Source organism: Leptonychotes weddellii, chromosome 1 (assembly GCF_054177405.1).
Source record: "Leptonychotes weddellii isolate Sample4059 chromosome 1, ASM5417740v2, whole genome shotgun sequence".
Lineage (NCBI taxonomy): Eukaryota > Metazoa > Chordata > Mammalia > Carnivora > Phocidae > Leptonychotes > Leptonychotes weddellii.
In genome coordinates, this window is record NC_138369.1 from 59,691,418 (window position 1) to 59,717,289 (window position 25,872).

The following is a 25,872-nucleotide window of genomic DNA, read 5'->3' on the forward strand; positions in this document are numbered from 1 at the left end:
ACTTCATATAACTATCCCATGCAGATGTCCACTGGAAATAAGCTGGCCTGTTTACTGCTCACCTCTCTGCACCTTCCACACCTTTGCTTACCCCAATCTTGCCTAGAAGACCCACTGCTTTTCTATGCAACCCTACCTAGATTTCAAAATCTAACTGAAATACCACCTCTCTATCCATGGTATTATAATTCTCCACATAGAAAAGGCACTGAACAAATACTTACAACTAAAGTTCATCTCTTCAGAAAGCAAAGCAGGTACACTGCGAAGAGATAACACTTCTTTTATATTAATTCATTAATTTATATAGAAAACAATCCAGCCAGGATATTTATGATAGATGAGGTGATGGTTAATTTTATGTGTTAAACTGACTGGGCCACACAAGCACAGTTATTTGGTCAAACACAATTCTGGGTCTGTCTGGATGTGATTAACATTTGAGTCAGGAAACGACGTAAAGCAGATTGCCCTCCCTAGTGTGGGTGGGCCTCATCCAATCAGGTCAAGACCTGAGTAAAACAAAAAGGCTGAGTGAAAGGGAACTCCTCTGTTCTACTGCCTTGAGCTGGGACATTGTTCTTCGGCTGCCTTTGGACTGGGAACATCGGCTCTTCTTGAGTTTCCAGCCTGTCCGCTTTCAGACTAGTGTGTACCCTACCAGCTGTCCTGGTTCTCAGGCCTTTGGACTCAAGCCAGAACTACACCATGGGCTCTCTGGTCTCCAGCTTGCTGACTGCTGTTCTTGGGACTTCTCAGCCTCTACAGTCATGTGAGCAAATTTCCTTATTGTAAATCTTTTTCTCTACATGCTTACATCCTATCGGTTCTATTTTTCTGAGAACCATAACTAATATTTAATAAGATATTTATTCTTACAACTGAGTTTTCATTCATATCACTAGCAGTTCTGATAAGCACCTAGAACACAGGTATTACATGGTATTTAACAAGATTAAATTAATGTCCTCCCTGAAATTTTGTTAAAGCTTTTGGAAAAGACATCTATTCTTTCCCGAGGATCAACACCCAGGAGCCATTTAACCACCAAGTAGAAAGAGCCTCTCTGAGAACAAAGCCACATAGCTATAGGCAGAGCAGAGAGAAGGTGAGAAAGACACAAACACACAGGAATGTTGACTTCACTCACACCCCTGAATCTAGCTATATTTGATGCTAGCACAAGCTCATAATGTGAGCACATGAGTATTTTCCAAATTAGTTTGAGTGTTACCGTTTGCAAATAAAATAGTCTTAACTAATGCAACACTTCTGTGTAAAAACTGGGAAGCCTACTGTATATGTGCATGAAAAGTCTATCCCCTTGGCTTTAGCCAAAGTATTAAGGTCAAAGAAAGATTAAAACTTTAACAAAATTATGGGGTGCCTGGGTGGCTCAGTCAGTTAAGCATCTGCCTTCAGCTCAGGTCATGATCCCAGGGTCCTGGGATTGAACCCCACATTGGGCTCCCTGCTCAGCAGAGAGCCTGCTTCTCTCTCTCCCTCTGCTGCTCCCCCTGCTTGTGCTCTGTCAAATAAATACATAAAATCTTAAAAAAAAAAAAAACTTTAACAAAATTAAAAATGTGGATATTAATATGTAGATTTGACAAGCCAAAGCCCGATGCCATGTTACTCTTATAAACTGTAGAAACTTCACAATTCTTTTATTAAAGTACAACTGACATACAAGATTTTATTAGTTTCAGGTGTACATCATGGGATTTGATATTTTTATACATTATAAAATGATCCCTGTGATAAGTCTAGTTACCATTATGTGTCACCATACAGTTACTACAATATTATTGCTGATGTTCTGTAAGCTGTACACGACATCCTATAACTTATTTATCTTATAACTGCAAGTTTATACCTCTTAACCCCCTTCACCTATTTCACCAGCCCCACCCCCTTTCCCCATCCACTTCGGGTAACCAACAGTTATTTCCCGTATCTACGAAGCTGTTTTTGTTTTGTTTAATTGTTTTGTTTTTTTAGATTTCACATATAAGTGAAACCATATGGTATTTGTCTTTCTCTGTCTGCCTTATTTCACTTAGCATAATATCCTCTAGGTCCATTCATGTTGTCACAAATGGCAAGATCTCTCATAATTCTTAAGCCATATACTTACCTACTCAATGAAGAACATGAATTTTCTATGATTAGCATTTCTTTTTTCTTTTTTTAAGATTTTATTTATTTATTTAACAGAGAGAGACGCAGCAAGAAAGGGAACACAAGCAGGGGGAGTGGGAGAGGGAGAAGCAGGTTTCCCGCAGAGCAGGGAGCCCAATGCGGGGCTCGATCCCAGGACCCTGGGATCATGACCTGAGCCGAAGGCAGACGCTTAACGACTGAGCCACCCAGGCGCCCCCTGATTAGCATTTCTTTTTTTTTTTTTTTTAATGTTTTATTTATTCATGAGAGTCAGAGAGAGAGAGAGAGAGGCAGAGGCAGAGGGAGAAGCAGGCTCCCCGCCTAGCAGAGAGAGAGAGAGAGAGGCAGAGGCAGAGGGAGAAGCAGGCTCCCCGCCTAGCAGGGATCCCGATGCGGGACTCGATCCCAGGACCCCGGGATCATGACCTGAGCCGAAAGCAGACGCTTAACCATCTGAGCCACCCAGGCGCCCAGCATTTCTAAACTTACAGTCATCAACAGTTATCATCAAAGACCAAACTCTTTGTCAAGATTTCTAGTTTTCCAGAGTCAAGGTTAAATGAATGCATTAGATTTCATTTTTAAGTTTTTATTTAACATTTACTGAGCCCTTACTATATATGCCAGGCACAATCAGCAACACCTATTTTAATGGCCACTTCACATCTTTGAAGTATGTACGATTACTACTATTACTGTCCTATTATAATCTTCCTTTTAAAGGTTAATAGGAGAGATCATAATAATTTACCAGTGCTACTACTGTCAAGAGTGTACCGTGGCCCACACACTGTACTAAGTATTTTACAAGAGGTATCCCATTTAACCCCCACAACTATCTTCTGACTTAGGTACTACTGTCCCCATTCTGCAGATTAGAAAACTGAGGCCAAGAGAACGAAATGTAGAGCCAAGATCTACGCATCACATCAGAGTCAGTCCACAAGCTTTGAAAACATCCCGCACCCTATCCCAACCAATTTCGTGATATTTTCCAAAGTGGATTTCAAATTGCTTAATGAAAACCTGAACTCATCTACATTACTTCTCTTCTTGAATTGCCATGTGGTTTCATTCGTATTTTCCTCTGTAATTCCTCATCTCTGGAAAAAGTAAAGATATCTTTTTCCTATTCTTAAAGATACACATTAAAGGAAGTGCATACTATTTATTCCAGCTCATATGAATAAAACAAAAGCACGGATTTATAGATTTAACACTTTTTATTTTACAAGCTCTTCCAAAAGTGGGCAAACTTCAGATAGGAAGAAATTTTATTTCAAATTTCCATGGGTGTTAACCAGCTATAAGTAACCTGTGAAGTCCTCACCAGTCAGAATGGCTAAAATCAACAAGTCAGGAAACGACAGATGTTGGTGAGGATGCAGAGAAAGGGGAACCCTCCTACACTGTTGGTAGGAATGCAAGCTGGTGCAGCCACTCTGGAAAACAGTATGGAGGTTCCTCAAACAGTTGAAAATAGAGCTACCCTACGTCCCAGCAATTGCACTACTGGGTATTTACCCCAAAGATACCAATGTGATCCGAAGGGGCACCTGCACCCCCATGTTTATAGCAGCAATGTCCACAATAGCCAAATTATGAAAAGAGCCCAGATGTCCACTGACAGATGAATGGATAAAGAAGATATGGTACATTTATACAATGGAATATTACTCAGCCATAAAAAAAAAAAAAAAGAAATCTTGCCATTTGCAATGATGTGGATGGATCTAGAGGGTATTATGCTAAGCGAAGTAAGTCAATCAGAAAAGGACAATTATCATATGATCTCGCTGATATGTGGAATTTAAGAAACAAAACTGAGGATCATAGGGGAAGAGAGGAAAAAATAAAACAAGAAATCAGAGAGGGAGACAAACCATGAGAGACTCTTAAGCACAGGAAACAAACAGAGGGTTGCTGGAGGGGTGGAGGGTGGCGGCGGGGGAGAGGCATTAGGAGGGCAGAGGATGTAATGAGCACTGGGTATTATATAAGACTGATGAATCACTGACCTCTACCTCTGAAACCAATAATACATTATATGTTAATTGAACTTAAATAAAAATAAGTAAATTTTTTTTTAAAAGTAACCTGTGAAGTCCTGTTAAAGGAAATCCTGTCCCTACTGTGGGGGCACATCTCAGGTCCTGAGAAATGCTTCTCTACAAGCTGTTAGCAAATATCCATAGTACATCTTTCAAAATTACATTTCTCACAAAAAAAAAAATCTTTTTAGGCATTTTCTTATCAGAAAGATGTATATAATTACATATGGTTTAGAAGTGTAAGATGGCACTGAAAGCATGAATTAATCCTGTGAAAGAAGGTTCTAATCTTATATTTACCCACATGAGTACAAACATACACACTCAGAGATGACAAATGGAACCAAAAGTACATTTACTGATAGTTTCTCACATGAGAAAGTTCGAAATTTTTTCTTCCTATAGATAACCACTTTCTTACTTTGGGTATCAAAAGTATTCTTAGAGTATATATTCACTAGCAGGAGTCTCCCTGAAACCAACTGCAGCAGTGCAGGAATAAAAGAAACCAGAGTCTGACTCTATAAACCAAGCCATTACAGATCAAGCTCCAAGCAGTCAAGACAGGCCCCCTCCACCAGGAAGAGGGCTCATACACACTGGTCACGCACTTCATAAAACGAACCTTCCAAAACCGATGACGAGGGGTTGACTACTTCAGAATATGATCAGATCTGACGGCTATACAGTGTGGAAATGAATTTTTTCTTACACGAGAACCGGTGATCAGGAAAAGTAGAACAAACTGAGGGGAGCATTGGGTGAAACTGCCGCTCCTAAAAACCTGTTGAGCTCAGACAGCCCGGACCCTGAAGGCAGCCGGGAGCAGGCAGGCACACCAATGCAGGACATGCAATCCAGCATCTGCTGAATTCTGTCATCTTTTCTTTAATAGTGATATCTGGCATACGTTTTTCAACTTCAGTTCCAGGCATACTTTGGAGATATTGTGGGTTCTGTTCCAGATCACCACAGTAAAGCAAATGCAGCAAGAAAACAGGTCAAATGAACTTTTTGGTTTTCCAGCTCATATAAAAGTTAATTTACACTATACTAAATTAAGTGTGCAACAGCATTATGTCTAAAAAAAAAAAATGCACGTATCTTGATTTAAAAAAACTTTATTACTAAAAAAGGCTAACATCACCTGAGCTTTCAGCAAGTCATATCACTGATCACAGACCAACATAACAAAAAAAATAATAATAAAGTTTGAAACATTGTGAAGATTACCAAAATGTAACCCAGAGACACAAAGTGAGCAAATACTATTGGAAAAAATGGTGCCGATAGACTTGCTCGACAGAGCGTTGACCTTCAATTGTGAAAGATGCAACATCTCTAAAGCACAATAAAGCAAAGCATAATAAAACAAGGTAGCCCTGTACTTTTGTTTTTATAAGACTCACAGTGGGGGAGAAAACACTTCAGTGTCCCTCAGTTATAAGAATGTCATTTTAGAGTTTCCCATGTTTGCATTGGGTCCTCTCAGTCGTCATCCTCCTGTGTGTTTGCTATGTGAACCGCGGAGTCAAAGGAAAAAGATAACCCCATCCTGTTAATTAGTAGTCATTACTTTTTCTAGCACAATACCCCACCCCTGCCAAAATATCCTATTTGTAAATAAGCTTAATTTCCATTCCAAGAGTTTGGGGTGATGGAAGATTTCTTTCATCTCTATTATTCTGGAGCAGAGCCAGGAAATGTCCCAATTCCATGTTCCAATAAGTCTTGTAATGTTGACCTTGAATAATAAACCTTACCCCTCTGGCCACGAATACCTGTAAATCTGCATAACTTCAGAGTCATGTGCCTTAGGGAAAACAGGGAAGGCTCTAAATGGATTCTCCTGGATTCTCTGCAATGTAGTAGCATAGGACACCAAGACCCCAACCCCATCACTGGACCTAGTTTGACAGAAGCATCCTGGACATCCTACACTTCTCTGCATGAATGCAGCACGTGGGACTTACTGGGGAAGTAAGACGTCTCTAATGAGAGCCAGAAGATTGCTGTCAAAGTCAACATTCGCCTCCTTCTTGCCATCCCCAACCTCCTGGTTCACGAGTAGAGATGTGGTTTCTGAGAGCAACCGCAAGCTAAAGAGTCTCCACTCCACTTGAAAGAAAAAAAAAATGCCAAGAATGTGAGTACATGGAGAGAGAATGAAAACTGAATGTGTACCTAATGGCATTCTCCTTGATGTGGTCACACTTACCATTTTGGCTCTGAACCAAGGAGACCAAGGGTGGCAGGATATAATCAACAACCTTAAAGAAAAGACATAAAAGACTTGATTCCAATCTTTTTAATCACAAAACTGGTATTAACTACTATCTGTGCTTTTTGCACTGACAGAATCACTAATCAAAAGAGGGGAAAAATCAACAGCTAAATTTATCCTGGATTTAAACTCTGCATGACATTTAATAAACCACCAAGCTCATTTAACTCCGAAAAAGTCCTCAGGTCAAAATGACATTATGATCACCAAAACAGTAATTTATCAAACCTTCAAGGTTTATAAAAGGAACTTTACTATATAACACAAAATCTGGTTGGCATGGGTTGACATTAAACCACCAAATTAATATATATAAGCTGGTGATCATTACTCTAGTTTAAACTACACAATCAAAATATTGGGGAAAAAGGAGTCACCCAGTCTTCATGCTTTATTAAATACATCAAAGAGCAGTGACAAGTTAATCTTGGGTGTTTTTAGAAACTGATTCAAAAGATGTAAATCCTACACAAATCACCTCTAGAATTTCCTTGTTATTTCAGACAGAGCACAATCAAATATGGTTTGAAACCTACTCCAAAATAACAAATTTATTCCTCTGGATGAAAACGAACAATGACGAAAGGACAAATTGTTTCCACAATCTAATTTGGAAACCTACTCCCTCATTTGATGAACTATTTTGGTGACAATAAACAAAATTCCTGTTGTTTACAGCTGAATTTATTTCTGACCCTGAAATAGGTATTTGTTCTCTCTACACTGATAAGAGGGCAGGAGACGCTGGTCACAGCCCAACAATACCATCTTGCTGTCCAAACCAATGAAAGGAAGCTCCGCATAGGTAAAGATCTCCACACATGGGTAGTAGCCCATCTATTCTAGCTCCACCTTATGTAATAAGCTTATATATATCTTGATATTTGTTCAAGAACCCTAAGAACCAGAGATGGTTTGTTTATCCTCTTCCATTAAGTGATGTCACATCACTCAAAGCATAGACATCATGCTCCACTAAGGAATCTTCGACAGCTCTAAACTCACAGTTATGTCAAAAGCAAAAACCATGCAAAGGAAAGAAATATATCCTACTATTAACACCTATCAACATGATCAACACCTATCTTAAAGGTTTTAGAGAAGGGGGACTGTCATTATTGATCTAAATGTCCAATTCAAGTTTGAAATACAGTTAAGCATGCTCAAAAAGCAAGATCGTCAGAAGATGAACAGACAAAAATCAACAGTATTCCTATATGCCTACAATAACCAATTAAATGACATAATTAAGATACAATCTACAACAGCAATTAAATTCTAAGGTGTCCGTGATATTGTGACTTCTACAGAAAAAAAATGTAGAAAATATTTACAGGTATGATTGCCATTGATAGACTTCTGAAAAAAGCTTGGAAGTGTCACAACCATCCTTACAACAAGAAAAATGCTAAACAAACAAAATCAACAACTCTTGTCAGACACATCGGAGAACTGAGGTCACGGAACAAACTGCTGCCCCAAACACTGAAGAGCCAGGCAAATATAGAAAATCACATGAAACTCCACTGGAGCCAGCAACTGGTACAAAAACTGGAAGGGTAACCTAATCATTGGAGCCTGAGCTTGGGGGATAAAAACTCCTAGAGCCCAGCCTTAGTGGAGCCCCCACACACCCAGGAGTTTACTTCCCAGAATCCCCACTAGATTCTCAGGATGAAAATCAGAGAAACCACCCCCCATGCTTCCAGCAGAAGGAGGAAAAAATAACCATTGTGAAACATGCTCAGAGCATTCTTTTCTCCTCAACAAAGGCCTAGACATAGGGGACACTACTTTACCAGAACCTAACTGACCTGGGAAGGACAAACCTAACCCCAGTACCCTCTAAGCCTTCCTGTCTCCCCTGTGGGGGGAAACAACTGAGAAGTACTTGTGAAGGTCACAGACCAAATGTGCAGGCTCACAAAAAGAATCCTAACCATAGGACTGTCGGATGCTTCCCCTCCCACCACAACATCAACAGGGCTCCTGTATAATAACACAGATTACAACTGAGACAGTTGCAAGACACAAGTTTTATGTCAGAAGGAGTTATTAGGGAAACCCAAAACAACAGGAGAGACAAAAACAAGAATGCTGGAGGGAATTTTAGCCTCTGAAACCACAGGTTCAGCAAACAGTGGACACAACCTGGCTTCAAGCCACATACATGTACAATCTCACACTAATGACTCGTTTATCTCAGTTCATTTTACCTGATCAGAGGTCATGTTGGAGTGAAATATTCAAAGAGTTGAGAGAAAAAAGCCACCAGCTTAGAATTCTGAGTGAAATTATCCCTCAAAAGTAAAAGGAGAAATAAAGATATTCTCACGTGCCAATAGACCTGCCTTGCAAGAAATGTTTTAAAAAGTTCTTCAGAGAGCGGGGCACCCAACTGGCTCAGTCAGAGAAGCATGCGACTCTTGATCTTGGGATTGTGAGTTCAAGCCCCACATTGCATGTAGAGATTACTTGAAAATAAAATCTTAAAAAAAAAAAAACTCTTCAGAGAGAAGAAAAATGATACAGGTCAGGAAACTCATATTTCTGTATCTGAGAAGGAATAAATGAAGGTAACACATAGTGATGAGAAGATTCAGAGAGGTCAACTCTCCTCAGATTAACCCAGAGTTCCAATGTATATTCCAAAGAGGTTTTCATGAACTCGTATTGATTCCATACTGTATTTGGAAAGTAGCGGGGCACCTGGGCGGCTCAGTTGTTAAGCGTCTGCCTTCAGCTCAGGTCATGATCCCAGGGTCCTGGGATGGAGCCCCACATCGGGCTCCCTGCTCAGCGGGGAGTCTGCTTCTCCCTCTCCCACTCCCCCTGCTTGTATTCCCTCTCTCGCTATGTGTCTCTCTCTGTCCAATAAATAAATAAAATCTTAAAAAAAAAAAAAAAAAGTAGTGATACTGCTAAAGAAACAGAAAGATGGATGGCAATTAAGAGGGACACACTAGAATGCTGTGAATTGTGCAAGACTGTTGAATCACAGACCTGTACCTCTCAAACAAATAATGCAATATATGTTAAGAAAAAAAAAAAAAAGGAAGAAGATAGTAGGAGGGGAAGAATGAAGGGGGGGAAATCGGAGGGGGAGACGAACCATGAGAGACGATGGACTCTGAAAAACAAACTGAGGGTTCTAGAGGGGAGGGGAGTGGGAGGATGGGTTAGCCTGGTGATGGGTATTAAAGAGGGCACATGCTGCATGGAGCACTGGGTGTTATGCACAAACAATGAATCATGGAACACTACATCAAAAACTAATGATGTAATTGGGGCGCCTGGGTGGCTCAGTTGGTTAAGCGACTGCCTTCGGCTCAGGTCATGATCCTGGAGTCCCAGGATCGAGTCCCGCATCGGGCTCCCTGCTCCGCGGGGAGTCTGCTTCTCCCTCTGACCCTCCTCCCTCTCATGCTCTCTGTCTCTCATTCTCTCTCTCTCTCAAATAAATAAATAAATAAAATCTTTAAAAAAAAAAAAAACAAAAACTAATGATGTAATGTATGGTGATTAACATAACAATAAAAAGGTAAAAAAAAAAAAAGAGGGACACACTAGTGTTTGAGCAAAAAAAAAGGCTTGACTTTGAATAAATTTTCCTCTTCCTCATTCTTGAAGCCTCTCTTCCTTCCCCTCACTTGGTTTTCTGTAGAATCCTTTGTTCCAGGAACTCAGTATTGATACTGACATCTCGCAGACCCCAACGTATACTTAATAATAATGGCCGTACCACTGCTAGTCATGAGACCACCTTGAGGACATGATGAAGACAGCTGGTAGGATGTGTATCAGATTCCTATTGGAACCACCCAGATCCTGTATTTTCCTATAAAACCCCTCAGCCTTTTACCCCGGGAGGACTTGCAGTCTTGGAGGCATTACCCTGCTGCAGACTCCTTCACCTGGCAAAGTAATAAACTGTCTTCCTATTTTATACACCAACTCTGCCTTTGCTCTGGATTTTGGCTCTGGAGCACAGAGGTTGATTTTCATCAACAGGACAGAAACAAGAATAACAGAGAACTTTCAAGATATTGTGGGCAGGGATGATTTACCCTACCAAGTTTCCAGGTTTACTGTAATGGAAATAAAGTGGTACAAGCATAGGGCTAGACAAAGAGATTTATGGAATATAATAGACAGCCTAGAAATAGACACATGTGGGAACTCAGCAAGAGGCAGAGAGAGCATTATCAACAGTGCAAAAACATATAGACTATTCATTTAAGGGTATAGGTATAATTAGCTATCTATTTGGTAAAAAAAAAAAATGCCAAAGAATACTAAAAAAAAAAAAAAATTATTACAAGAAGATTAAAGATCTAACAGTTAAAAAGAAAGGCTTTTAAAGGAAAATATGCGAGAACAGTTTTGTGATATTAGAGTAGGAGAGGACTTCTTAAATAACATCTAAAAAGTACAAACTGAAATTTAAAAAAAAAAAACAAAAACCATTTGTATCAGATGAGTCCCCAATAAACAAAATGAGAAGAAAAGCCACTGGCTAGGAGAAAATTCTACAATCTCCATACCTGACAATGGATTAATATGTGGAATACAAGAAAAAAAAATCAATGGGAAAAAGATGAACAATCCCTACAACTGGAACAAGTGGTTCACAAAAGAGAATACCCAAATAGCCAACAAACGTGAGAACTACACAAACCCACTAATGATCAGAGAAATGAAAATTAGAACACTGAGATACCAATTTATACATATCCAGTTAAGAAACCATATTAATACCAGAATTTGCAAAACTGGGGTGAAATAGGTACTCACATACCACAGTAAATCAGTAAATTGGTACAACAACTTGGATAAAGAATTTCACGACACCAACCAAAGCTGAAGATGAACACACCCTACAACCTAGCAATTCCACGTCTATGTGACACATTCAAAGATCCTCACTGAAGAGCTGATTTCAAGAGTTCAAAAATAGAATAGGTAAATCTCTCATCATTATATTTCATGAAAGCAATCACCTTGCAAAAAGATCTAGACGACATAATACTATGTAGCCTGAAACAATACCTATAATCTTAAATACATACTAAATGTAAATTTCAGTATTAAAAATATATTTCATCAGTTTTAGAAAAAATCTAGTTCATTTTAATATCATTTAATTTTTTAATTAATAATTTTCCTTTGAATGACTGAAGGCAATTATAAATGTATCCCAGGATGATACAAATTTAATCCTTCCAATTAAGAATGATCCTTTAGAAGAAATAATAGGTAGAGGATGGTAATGAAGAAATAAAATGCTTGCTATAATATGTAAATGAAAAGTACAAGAATATTCAGAAAATTATGACTATTCACCTTTAATTCATATTTTTGCTGAAAAATGACAGTTGATTACATTATCAAATGAAAGCTACCCATAAAGACACAAACTGAAAAATAAAAATAAAATTACACTGAAAATGTCTGGATGCTTAGCAATTCAAGCAAAGCAAGGGAGATAAAAATTAAAAAACAGTTTCTCGGGCACCTGGGTGGCTCAGTCATTAAGCGTCTGCCTTCGACTCAGGTCATGATCCCAGGGTCCTGGGATCGAGTCCCACATCGGGCTCCCTGCTCGGCGGGAAGCCTGCTTCTCCCTCTCCCACTCCCCCTGCTTGTGTTCCTGCTCTCGCTCTCTCTCTCTGTCAAATAAATAAATAAAATCTTTAAAAAAAAAAAAAAAAACAGTTTCTCCATTTTATTTATATTCTATTCAACGACTTCATAAATCAAAATAATAAATGGTTTTCAGGAAAAGATCACTGGTTTTCAAATCATAACAAGGAAAAAGACCACATACCTTTGGCAAAATGCTCACTTAAAATTAAGCATACAATGATTTGAGCAAAAAAGAACAGTGAAAGTTAAAGTTTTAAAAAGTTACTTTGGAGCATAGAGCAAAGAAACATATTACTTAGTCCTTGGAGTAGAATTTTAGCAGAACATACAAAGAAAATTTAACAATAGAAATTTAAGAAAATAAAACATTTTGATATATTCCCATACAAATCAGAAGGCTTACTGTATCTCCTCTCAACAAAATGTAAGAAAAAAAATTTGTAGAACTGATACAATTCAACATTTCTACATATATAAATACACACACACACACAGAGACACACACACACATAAATGATTTCAGTGAGCTCCCTTTATGTAGGTACGGGGATTTTATCACCACCACTACCAAAACTTAATAGCTACTAAGGGCTAGAAGGGAAATGAACACAAATGTAGAATAACTAACATTACATAAATTGAGATGTGTGGGTGAGCCAGAGTTTCCTGCAGAGGGGAAGGTGTATTTTGTTGTTGCCGCTGTCCTTGAAATAAATAACTGCTTAGAGTTAGATTTAAACTTTAAAAGGGCAAGCTGTAGAATAAAACAAATAACATGATCCTGTTTATAGAAAAATATAATGTTCATGTCTATATAAACTCATAGAAAAACAGAAAAAGAAGCAGAAAAAAACCCTACAACATACTAAAGTATGAGAAGTGGTTGGGGGATTAAATGTCCATCTATGGATGAATGGAAAAACAAAACATAGTATATCTGTGCAATGGAGTATTTTCAACCTTAGAAAGGAAGGAGATTCTGACACATACAACGACATGGATGAACCTCAAGAACATTACTGTAAGTGAAATAAGCCAAATGCAAAAGGACAAGTATTGTATGATTCCACTTACATGAGTTTCCTGGAACAGTCAAGAAACAGAAAATAGAATCGATGGTTGCAAGGGGCTGGCGGGGAGGGGGGAGTGGGGAGGTTATTGTTTAATGGGTACAGCATTTCTATTTGAGAGGATGAAGAAGTTCTGGAGATGGTAGTGTGGTTGCTCAGCAACATGAATGTACTTAATGCCACAGAGCTGTACACTTAATAATTATTGAAGTGGTAAATTTGGGGGGAAAAAAAAAAAAGACCTAGAGATCCATCCATATGACGACTTGGGCCTTTTTTTTTTTTTTTCCTTTTTGAGATATTTAGAGTAATTTACTCGTAATTTATTTTGAAAACATTCAGATGAACCTTAAAACAATTACCTGGAGATATAACCTACAAGATAGCAGTCAGAGATGAGAAAGCAACTCTAAATTGAGAGAGCAGGTTGACTCATGATGACAAATTGAGCAAAAATTCTAGCCTCTGGCCCCAAATCCCTGGAGTCACAAGATCACTCATGCAGAGAGGGACAGAGGGGGACTGCTGTAAAATAAAAGACCACAGCTCCGAGGGTGCTCAAAGTGAGGCAGCAGAGCATGGCGGGGTGGGGGAACATCCCAGAAAAAGGCTCTTGGAAACACAGGATTGATGATAACTTGGTCCCAGCAGCAGGGCGAGTTTCTTTTTTAAAAATATCTTGATATCTGGGGCGCCTGGGTGGCTCAGTTGGTTAAGCAACTGCCTTCGGCTCAGGTCATGATCCTGGAGTCCCGGGATCGAGTCCCACATCGGGCTCCCTGCTCGGCAGGGGGTCTGCTTCTCCCTCTGCCCTCTTCCCTCTCGTGCTCTCTGTCTCTCATTCTCTCTCTCTCAAATAAATAAATAAAATCTTAAAAAAAAAAATATCTTGATATCTGTATTTCAGGACAAACGGTTTCCTATATATCCCTATGCAGTTTATTTATTTTGCCTTATACATTTAAAAACATCTTTCCAAGAATGAGTTCACAGACTTCACCAGACTGCCAAAGGCTTCCAATGTACAAAACGCAGGAACAAACCAGAGTCGAAGCCAAGAACTCCACCCTGCTGGGCTCACTGGATTCTTGCACCCTTCCAAGCGTGGGTCACTTGCCCATTATTTCCAGCCAATCCACATGGGTCCATCTTTTTTTTTTTTTTGTAGTTTTATGGTTTTATTAACACAAATACGACGTGCACAACAAGTTGTCTATTCATTTTCTTCGCTGTGCAGCCTGGCGTTGGGATTGGTGACTCTGATTGCCAGCTGGGCTGCTCTTTCCACAATAGCTTTGCGGTTCTTGGAGGAGACATTGTGAGCAATCTCTGCACAGTAAGATTTGGCACATCAGCAGCACTTCAAGCTCCTTGACGTTGTGGACTAGGAACTTCCGGAAGCCACTTGGCAACATGTGCTTTGTTTTCTTGTTGCTCCCATAACCAATGTTGGGTATCAAGATCTGGCCCTTGAATCTTCTGCGCACCCTATTGTCAATGCCTCTGGGTTTCCGCCAGTTGCGCTTAATTTTGACATAGCGGTCTGACTGGTGCCGGATGAACTTCTTGGTCCTCTTTCTGACGATCTTGGGCTTCACCAGAGGTCTGAGGGCAGCCATGATGCCCAGTAACAGATAGCTGCCACCTCCACAGGCAGCGCTGAGGAAGCTCACATGGGTCCATCTTTAAAAATGGACCCATTTCACCAAAGCAGAGAATCCTTCTAACAAAAGCTTCATCAAGATAAAGACAGGTGTGAACTTCTGATTAGAGCTTTTCAAATGCTAACCAACCACCTATTGAGGGCGTATTCATGATAGCATACTTCACATACAAACTAACCTTTCCTGGGGCAGACATTAAAACCGACTCATGCATGTACTTTTATACCTCTATGATTAAGTATTTTCAAGTAAGTTACTCTAAGTATCTCAAAATAATACGGGGAGAAACCTTAAAATGACTCATGAAATTATTTCACACTTCTCTGCTGGTAACACCCACTCCTCACCTGGGAACCCACTCAGGAGTTAATGCCTACCTGTCTTCAAGATTTAGCTCAAGAATAAAATCATCTCTAAAAATCCTCTCCAGACCCTGTCAAACTGAGTAGGGATCTTGGCTATACCCCATGCAAACCACCAATACAGCATTCTTCAAACCATGCGTGGTCCAATCTTAATTTTTCACACTGGTCTCTTCCCCCTAACCAAAACTGAACCTATTTAGAGCCGGGTCTGATTCTAGCTCACTAGTGTATTCTCGGTGCTTTATTTTGAAGAGGTGGTTTACAAAAGGTACTTTACTATAAATATATGAGTGATAAATACGTAAGTAAACCAAAAACTTAAAAGTTTTCTGGGGTCCACTCATTACATCACTGCTATAACTCTATTCATATTAATTCATCCCATTAATATGAATAGGATATTAAAAAAATGTTTTGAAACCTAAAAGGTATTTGTTCGGGTGCCTCAGTGGCTCAGTCGGTTAAGCATCTGCCTTCAGTTCAGGTCATGATCCCAGGGTCCTGGGATCGAGCCCCACATTGCGCTCCCTGCTCAGTGGGAAGCCTGCTTCTCCCTCTCCCACTCCCCCTGCTTGTGTTCCCTCTCTTGCTGTCTCTCTGTCAAATAAATAAATAAAATCTTTAAAAAAATAAAATAAAATTGCCATTCTACACAATGGCAATTTCTTTTAAAAAAGAAAGGAAAGAAAAACCTAATTTGACTTTGTATCCTAGGTGTCAGCTGAGGTCACCCCAAACTTTAATTTTAAATAAAACTCTCAGGCCTGAATGCTATAAGAAATCTCCAGTCCTCTCCCAGATTTCGAGGAATGTACAGTGGTTTATTTACTTTCCCATGCTTCACTGCCGACTCCAAGATTTTACATACTCTAGTATTTTATTAGCTTCTCACCTTCTCCTACTGTTTGCTTCAGAGAAGCTGACTATACAGATGAGCGGTGGTCAGACTATCTGTGACAATTAGGACCCTGCCCCACAGCCTCCACAGGAAGCCAAATCACACCTGCTGCAATCAGCTCAGGATGGTCAGGGCATGGTGGATGACTGCCAGCTTCACTGTGTTTTGCACCCTTTACTCCCTTCCCCAACTCAAGACTGGCCAGAGAAAGTCAAATATGCTTCCCTAACCAATCCCATAGGAGGCCCTATTTCTCATTAGTATGCCTCCAGCTCCCCCATGCCAACCAAGATATGCCTTCAGCCTTCCCATTTTTTTTTTTTTACCCTAAAGTTTTTACACCCTCTGCCCGCCTTTGAGTCTCTGCCAAATGCAAGTGATGGTGCTGACTTCTTTGCTACAGCAAGCTCTGAATCCACAGCCTCTGCTTGTCATCATTCAGGTGGTCTTCCCTGATCTCCACCTTCCTCATGGTACCATATGAACACAGATGCAGAACATAGTCCCTTTTTAAGGACTGAATTTAAAATCTCACAAGTTGTCAGTAGGTACACCGGACTTCACTGAGGGCTCAGGGTGATGCAGATTTTATAACATCAACACCGACAATCTGCAATTAAATATTAAACGTCTGGTTTTTGGTTGTGTTTGAATCACCTGCACCTTTTTGTTTTACTAAGCTTCTCCCCTCCACCACCCCAAGCTCTGGGGATCCTGCCCTGTTGCCTGTCTCTTCTAGGCTCCCCCTTTGTTCCTGCCTTTTTTCCTCTTTTCTTCTCTCACTCAGCCCACCCAATGCCTGTTCATTATTTACGCAAATTTTACTTATCCTGCCATCCCCACCCTTGTCTATCCAGGCTTCGAGGCGGCTCCTAGATCCCTACCTACAAAGGAAGCAGAAGTCCAATACAGACCCATCTATGGTTTAATGGTTATTAAAAAGCCACGAAAATGTTCCAAGGTGACAGCTTTTCTCAGTCTTCCAGCAGACCATACTGCCCGACATGCAAAGAGGAGGTCCGCCTCCACATAATCTGAGACCCACACCCCTCCCAGAGATCTCTGTCCATTCTCTCTTCCAAATATACTTTTAAACAGCATTCGTGTGTTATTTCATTTCTTAACACCTGATTTTTTTTATTAAGTTTGTAATTTTAATTCCAGTGTAGTTAACATACAGTGTTATATTAGTGTCAGATGTATGACTTAACGATTCAACAATTCTATACATAACACCCCTTGATTTTTATCTAAACCTGGAGCTAAGTTCCCTTAGCAGCGGAGAAATTCAAATCCTGTATCATACCAACACAAAGAATGATTACTTGTTAATCATGTTACAAAATGCTTCTGGATTTTAAAATCATATATAGGGAATGCAGTCTGACTCAGGATAAAACTCAATCTGCATTTTGAGAAGTCACATTATAAAGGTATGCTTTCATGACAATCCTATGCCAAATGGCAACAATGCAGCAGAGTAATAAAGAAGAGAGGAAAGGGGCGAAAACCTAAAAACCCTCTTTACCAAATCACTTTCAAGTCACAGTGAGGAAACCATGAGAACAATATCAGATGCTGTGTATGACAAAGAAAGTGTTCTACACCTTCAATTGGCTTTGTTCACTGGTACGGGGTCTCCCTGTTAAAAACAAGAGACTGAACCATCAGAGACAATATACAGTACCGTCACAGTACCTTTTGCTGCTGTGAAGTTAGATGGTTTGTTCATCAGTGCTCTCCTCTTCTCGAATCTTCCGCAGAATTTATAAACAACATATACACCATTTAAGTAAATACCACTGCAACTCTAATCAAGCTCTCCTGCACTAATGACTTCGATCATGAAATTTCCCCATTTGTTACTTATTTTAGTTGTAGAGATAATACACCGGTGTATAGAGCAATCCAAGGAATTTTAATATTTAATTAATGCTTGCAGCATTGCTTTCTTATTAAACAGACATTCGTCTGTGGTGGAGGTCATTTAAGGACATGTCCTAAAAACAGAGTTGTATTTCACTTTTTTAAAAAATGCAGATTCCCAAGTCTAGGGACTTTTTATTTCTTTGCTCCAAAACTGGGCAAAAGCCCATATTCAAACACTCTGTGTGCATGTATGCACATGTTGCTGCTAATGATCCTCAGTGCCCCAAAAGAAATGAATACCTGTGGCTTAGGGATGCTACTGACAGCGCTGGGACACTTAAGCTAAACAATCACAAAGGCATTGAAATGTGTAAATAACACTCACATGGCTAAACCTTACTTCACTTGTTCTTAAAGCCAGTGATGGCCAAGGTGATACTTTATCATTTAACAGACTTATTTTCCATTTTAAGAAATGATGAACATGCAGCTCAGCAGTTTTAAACTGTAAATAACCATGTAACCATATTCAAATTTTCTTCTTTTCACCAAGAAAAAAGCAACAATCTAACCTATGGAAAGTGTATTTCTGAAATAATCATTTATGACGAAAGTATGCTTCATACTGTTATTTTTGTAGAGGGGTGTTTTTCCTATTTTTTTTTTAATTTTATAAAGGAAAGTACATCATTTGAAAAGTGAAGTTTACTATTCTAGGCACTCAATTAAAATTCTTATCCTACATTTGAAAATTAATCACCACTTCCTTCATTGCAGCAGACCTTGGAAAATCTCGTGCCCCTGACAGCACAGTAATTAACATGTTCACACCAACTGCCAGTCCCCTTTCCTCCACACGAAGTAAGTGAACATACAGGGAAAACATGCCTAAGACATGAATTCTACCTCTGCTAATGGCAAAGCGGGTCATACAGAACACCCCTTTTAAGGAAAACAACTAAGAAAACTAGACACAACTTCCTTAAATCTTCTTTACAATATTAAATACCTAAACAGATGTTAAGGAATTCCCAAGGCACAAGAGAGTGGCAATATTTCAGAAGACTGGCCTTTGCTATTGGCAATACCGGGACTGGGAGACACAGGCAGTCTCGTATACTACTGGGAGGAAAGCAAAATAGTAAACCCTGGGCATTTATCCTTTGATCCCACAATCACTGCTCTGCAAATATGCCCTGAAGATACACCTCCAACAACAAGAAACTGCATACGCATGAGGTTATTTGTTTATAACTGAAAAATATTATATACTACCTAAACATCCCAACACACGAGATGGGTTGAATAACCTACGACCCACATACACACGTGGAGTACTACACAGATCCAATGAAGAAACAGGAAGAGCTCTATGAACTGAAATGGAGTAATTTCCAACATCCATTATGAAATGAAAAAGTAAAGTGCAAAAGAATATATATGTTATCTTTTATATAAGAAAGAAGCAGAAATAAGACATCTGTTCTCTTCACAAAAAAGAAACACTGAAGGAGAAACCAGAAAACAATGAAGCCAGCTACCTGTAAGAGTAGGGAAGGCAAAAGGGATATATGCCCAGGGGAAGGAAATGACACTGTTCTGAATACATCTTTTTCTATAGCTTTGGCTTTTGGAAGCATGTTAATCTTATACATATTCAAAAAATAAAATCAAAAAGCATAGGAAGGGGAAAAGAAAACCTACAATTGAAAGCAAACTGAAAACAAATCAGCTGCATTTCAGATGAGCATGATAACCACACTACAAGGGGAGGAAAGGAACCAATCCCAGTACCTTATGAACACAGCATTGAGTATACAGCCCGAGTCTTGCTTGGGTGACATCTGGGAGGCAGAGGAGAGGTAGGAATTCCCTCCCTGATTCCCTGATTTCATTAGGTTTGTTTTTGTATTGTTGAGGGTAAAGCAATTCTGTAATAATTTCAGATGCATTATACAATTAAGCAAATGAGAGAATGTGATGTTGTTGGAAGCCAGAATTTTTACAAAGGAAGAAGGGACACACAAATATGAAATGGGGGAAGGCAAGAAAGAACCATGTGGACAAGGACTGGATTTGAAGGTATTACTGTGAACTCATGATTTCAAAATACATATGTGTATGTGTGTACATACAAGTATATGCAAGCATGCATGAGTGTCATGTGTATTCATATGTGTACATACATGTATCCATTTCCTAGCTCTATGTATGCCTTTCCTAGAAGCTAAGACATCCTAGAAAGGAGGAGCACACTTAGGGCCCTAACTAACTAATGACACCTCCCATGAAAAGGAGCCAGGGCTCCTCAGAGAACTGACTGGGAAATGACTGGGCCAGGGCAGGGAAGCTAGAAGCTGAAGCAAGAAGATCTTGTGCCAGAAAGTTTTAAAAAAAAATCACTCAAAAAACGATGGGGTATGTCACAAGGACACAGCAGCCAACTTGAAAGGCTTTACACTGGCCAACTCTGGTATAATTTGAGCGCCAAAGTAATTTTAGTAATGAAGCCATTGATAAAAACAGGAATCTGTGGTACACTGAATGATGGCAGACAGAAAGATGTCCACCATCCTTATCCCTGAAACCTGATCATTCCTGGTCCTACACAGCAGAAATGATTTTGTAGACATGATTACATCAAGGATCTTGAGGTCTTTATCCTGGATCAGACAGGTGGGCTGAATGTAATAACAAGATCTCCTTAGAAGAGGGAGAAAGGAGGGTCAGAGTCAGAGAAAGAGATGTGTCGACAAAAGCAATGGCCAGTGGGGCGCCTGGGTGGCTCAGTCGGGTTAAGTGTCTGACTCTTGGTTTCGGCTCAGGTCATGATCTCAGGGCTGGAGATCGAGCCCCGCGTCAGGCTCTGCACCAGGCCTAGAGCCTGCTTAAGATTCTGTCTAGGAAAAAAAAAAAAAAAATGCAGAGGTCAGAGAGAGTGCTACACTGCCATCCTTGAAGATGGAAGAAGGAGCCATAAGCCAAGGAATAGAGGCAGCCCCTGGAGGCCGGAAAAGGCAAGGAAAAAGAATTTTCCCTTACTGCTTCCAAAAGGAACACAGGTATGCTGACATCTTGATTTTAACCTTATAGACCCGTTTTGTACTTCAGACCTACAAAACCCTAACATAATAAATCTGTGTTGTTTTAAGCCACTTAAGTTTTGATAATTTGTTACAGAAGCGATAGGAAACTAATACAGAATACAAGTCCATACCAGTGATTAATAGATATGCTAATTCATATTAGTTACTTTGCAAAAAAACAAAAAAATGCTTATATTTGCCAAGCTCTAAATACTTTTTATCTATGAAAAATATTTTTATATTTATGTAACCTTTTTAATTCAATAAAACATACATAAAGGTATACTAATCCTAGGCTTATGTCTCAGTTAACTTTCACAAGATGAACAGACTCATGTTAACTAGCACCTGGATCAAAACGAGACTTTACCAGACATTACAAAAACCCCTTGTAGTTCCTTCCAGTCACCACCTGCCCCAGGAATAACCACTATCCTAACTTGTAATAGACAAACCTGTTTTTAAATTTAATGCAACTGTACTATGATATTTTGTATTTGCCATCTTTGTCTCATTATTAACGTTGTGAGATTTATCCATGTTCTTAATTATAACTATAAATCATTTTCTTTGCTACATAGTACTCCATCATGGGACTAAACCATAATTTATCTATCAGACTGTTGATGATGGACATTTGGATAGTTTCCTGTTTGGAGTTACGAGCATCCTTCTATATGTATTTTAGTGAACATATGCTCACATTTCTATTGAATGTATATTTAGAGGTGAAATTGCTGACTCATGGTATATACTATATTCAGCTTCAATAGCTACTACCTGTTTTCCAAAATATCTGTACCAATTTACATTCCCACGCTCTACATCCTCACCAACTCTTAATTAAAAAATCTGGTTTAATTAAAGGTAAATTACTCAATATTTATAAGCCTCCAAGGCTTTAGCTTAAAACTTTACAAAAGGGCAGGATTTCATTTTTAAAAAAAGGGGGGGGGGGATTATGACTTAGCTTAGTTTTTTAGTTAAAGAAACTGAAATATATTTTAGGTGACTTAACTATATTATTGCCAGAATTTTCTAATAAAGAATCACCTTTATTTTTCCCTTTGCTATTAGTAACATTTTTTTGAAACCACCATGAATGGGAACAAATTCTTTATACAATCCAAATCATTGTGTATTTCTGACTACTCTGTAGGCCACACTATTGATTTCCAACTCTGAGGAACTAAGTGGTCTAAACTCTGGAAAGAATCTGAGTTAAGCAATTGTGCTCATCAAGAATTAAATGCATGTAATCACTTCCATATACTAAAGTATTGATCAGCAGCCTTGAACACAATTTGTGCTAATATTTCAAACAATATTATGCTCCTTGCAGTGCTGGATCTTCAATTTCATGTATTCCAGTCATGCTCAAGAAGAGATAATTAGAAGATTTCCCATGGGTTATAGCATTAGAAAGTATTTTTTTTTTATGAAGCCCATGAGTTGCAATGGTACCTTTCCTATCATAATATGGGCTCTAGTTATTATGATGGCATTTCATGTTTTGTAAATAAACTAATTAAATGCCTACATATATGTAAGTACAGATACTTGTAAATACTGGATCTTAACATATTCTCCATGAGGTTACTGTTCACTGGGATAAAGAATCAATAAGCAACACTGGAGCAAGTATGAGCTCAATGAAAGACTCAGAAATCATTGCTGAGAAAGTGACCATCACAGAGTTTCTGGTAATAATGGGTATGATTATTTGGATTAACCCTCTCACTGAAAACAGTGCAAGATGCCAGGTAAAATATAAAAAAAACAAAATCTTAAAAGTATTTGAGATCTGAAAAAGACAGCAGGGGAACTTTCAGACCAATCTCCTGAATGAAAGCCTTAACTAGTGAGTGCAGTAGACCACGTGAGCACAGAGCTGATAGTGCTGTGGAGGTAACGACCAGGAACACAGGTGCACGCTCCACGGGAGCCACCAGGGCCAGGCAGTAAGGTGTGAGTCCAGAACCTCCCAGCCTATGCAGTTTTGTATCGTCTCCTACCCTGAGCTGGGCACTGAGAAGGGGGTGGGGGATTACACTCTCGGAGTAAGAGAGAAATCATTCTAGTGATATAGTGATCGAGTCACCAAGCCCTCCACACACAATCACACTCCTGGGAACTGCTGAGGAGGCTGCCCTGGGAAGTTAGGATCTCAGACCTATAGTCTATTTTACTTAAAGGTCTGTATTTTACTTAAAGAGAGCTGCTTTTTAAGTTCAGCTTTTAATAAGTTAATATGCATAATGTAAATTTTAGGGTAAGCAGTAAAAAAAGAGGGAGTACCTAAATACTAACATTCTACAGAGAAAATTTTTTTTTTAAAGATTTTTATTTATTTATTTGACAGAAAGAGACACAGCGAGAGAGGGAACACAAGCAGGGGGAGTGGGAGAGGGAGAAGCAGGCTTCCTGCCGAGCAGGGAGCCCAATGTGGGACTCATCCCAGGATCCTAGGATCATGACCTGAGCCGAAGGCAGACTCTTAACGACTGAGCCACCCAGGCGCCCCTACAGAGAAAATTTAATGAAAAAAAAAGGTAAGTCATTAGGAAGGAAGATAAATTGGAGGTGAGAAAAGAGAAAATATGTATGACAAAGTCTGAAAGAAGATGGTACAATGAAGCCCAATATACTAACAATTACAGTCAATGTAAAAGGAGTACATGCTCCATGTTAAATAAAGTTAAATACTGGTCAAATTCGATTTTTTAAAAATGCTATACAATATTTACATGACACAGATCTAAAATATAAGGAAAGAGCTGTTGGAAGGAAAAAAATGAAAGAGCTATATCAGCAAATATAAAGCAAAAGAAAGTATGTGTGATTATATTAAACGAGACAGAAGAGGCCTTAAAGCAAAAAGCATAACTGGAAATCAAGGTCACTTCACAATGAAACAAAGGTCAATTTCATAAAATGACACAAGAATTTTAAATTTTCATGCACCTAATAACATGGCCTCAAAATACATAAAATAAAAACAATTACATAAGGAGAAATAAATTCATAATGGCCTTAAAGGAGACTTATACACACCTCTCTCAGTAAGTTATAGAAAAATGACACAGAAGTCAAAATCAAAATCACAGAAATACCTTGACGGGCATTTCATAAACAAATATTCTCGAACAGCCAATAAACATTTGAAAAATAATTCAGCCTCATTAGTAGTCTTGATCCTACCATTTAAAACTATGGTGAAATAACACTATATATTCATTCATGAAAAGCCTGAAATAACAGGAGTTGAGAAGGATGTGGGGATCAGGTACTGCACTGCTGGTGTGAATATAAACTAATACCACCTCTTGGAAAACACTATGGCATTTTCTAGACAAAATGAGTTTTTAAATATTCTATAACCACTAATTCCATTCCTAAGTATGTATCCTAGAAATACTGCATGCTTACGTGGTGCAAAATACAAGAACAAGAATCTCCACAGCAATATTTTGTAAATGTCAAAAAACAGAAAGAGCCTAACATCTACCAAGAAAAAAATAAGTAAATTGTGATATCTGCATAGACTCAGATTTCAACACTGGGATACAATACACTGATGAAAAATTAAACCATAAAGATACTTAACAACACAGATATTCTACAAACACTGAGCAAAAAAAGTGAGTCACAAATGAACACATAATATTGATACAAAGTACAAAAGCAGACAAAACCAATCTATATTGTTTAGGAATGCATACACAGGCCTACAAAGGAATACATGGGAATGATTACTATGAAAGTCAGAATAGTGGCCCCTCTCTTGGGAGGAAAGGAATCATGACTGAGGGGAATTCAGGGCTATGGTCATGGTTTTTTAACCAAGTGGCAATTTCTCGAGCACTGGCTTTGCAACTATTTGTTAAACCACACACGTTTTAAGGCACTTTTAAAGAGGAGAAGAAGGAGAAGAAAACAATCATAAATTGGTAGAAATTTTCTACCCTTAGAAAATAATTATTCCCTCTCTCTTGAAACATGTGTCCTCAGAGTCCCCAGATGCCATGTAAGAAGTCAGGCCACCCTGAAGTCACTCTGCTGGAGAGACCACATAGAGGATGGAGAGAGTGCCTGAAGAGTCCCAGCTGGAGGCAGACATGTGAGTGCATGAGTCCTCAGATGATTCCAGTCCCAGGCACCACTGACTACAAGAACTTGAAAGACCCCAAGTTAGAACTGCCTTACTGAGTTCAGTCAACCCCTAGAACCACTAGAGAAAATAGGAAAATGATAACTAGGGTACTCATCTTACCTGGCTTCTTTTCTTGAGGCTTTCTGTGAGTGAGAATGAAATCACATAGCCTCTCCTCCCTCCTCTAAAGTCAGAGCTCGACTCACCTAAGGATGGCTCTAAGGCAGAGCTTCTGAAATGTGTGCAATTTCGCTGCCCAGAAGACATCTGGCAATTTGTAAAGACCTTTCTGTTTGTCACTGAAGGGGGAAGGAGTAGGTGCTACCCACATCTAGTGGGTAGAGGCCAGGGACACTGCTAAACATCCTACAATGCCCAGGAGAGCCACCACAAGGAACAGTCCATCCCCAAATGCCCATAGTGCCAAGACTGAGAAACTCTGCTCTAAGAGTTTATGTGGTTGGGTACAACAAATAACCAGCAAAGAAGCAAGAAGAAGCAAGCTGGGGGTAAGGTGTGGACCAGAAGGGAAACAGACTAATGAGCATAGGCAATCCCAAAGAAGTCAACAAGGAGGGAAGACACTTCTTATGTTCATCTTATCGGGGGGGGGGGGGGGGGGG

The 25,872-nt window shown here is 39.2% G+C and overlaps 1 long non-coding RNA gene and 1 pseudogene across 1 annotated transcript in view; both read right to left on the reverse strand.

The window, feature by feature from the left end:
- LOC145722340 (uncharacterized) overlaps nt 1–6,526 on the reverse strand; it is a 34,087-nt gene extending 27,561 nt beyond the window's left edge. Inside the window, exons 1-2 of the long non-coding RNA XR_014146548.1 lie at nt 6,433–6,526; nt 6,188–6,332 (exon numbers count right to left, since the gene is read on the reverse strand). This is a non-coding gene — a long non-coding RNA (uncharacterized LOC145722340). The remainder of the gene's footprint in view (nt 1–6,187; nt 6,333–6,432) is intronic.
- Nucleotides 6,527–14,361: 7,835 nt separating this feature from the next.
- On the reverse strand, nt 14,362–14,893 carry LOC115942383 (large ribosomal subunit protein eL32 pseudogene; annotated as a pseudogene).
- Nucleotides 14,894–25,872: the final 10,979 nt, after the last annotated feature.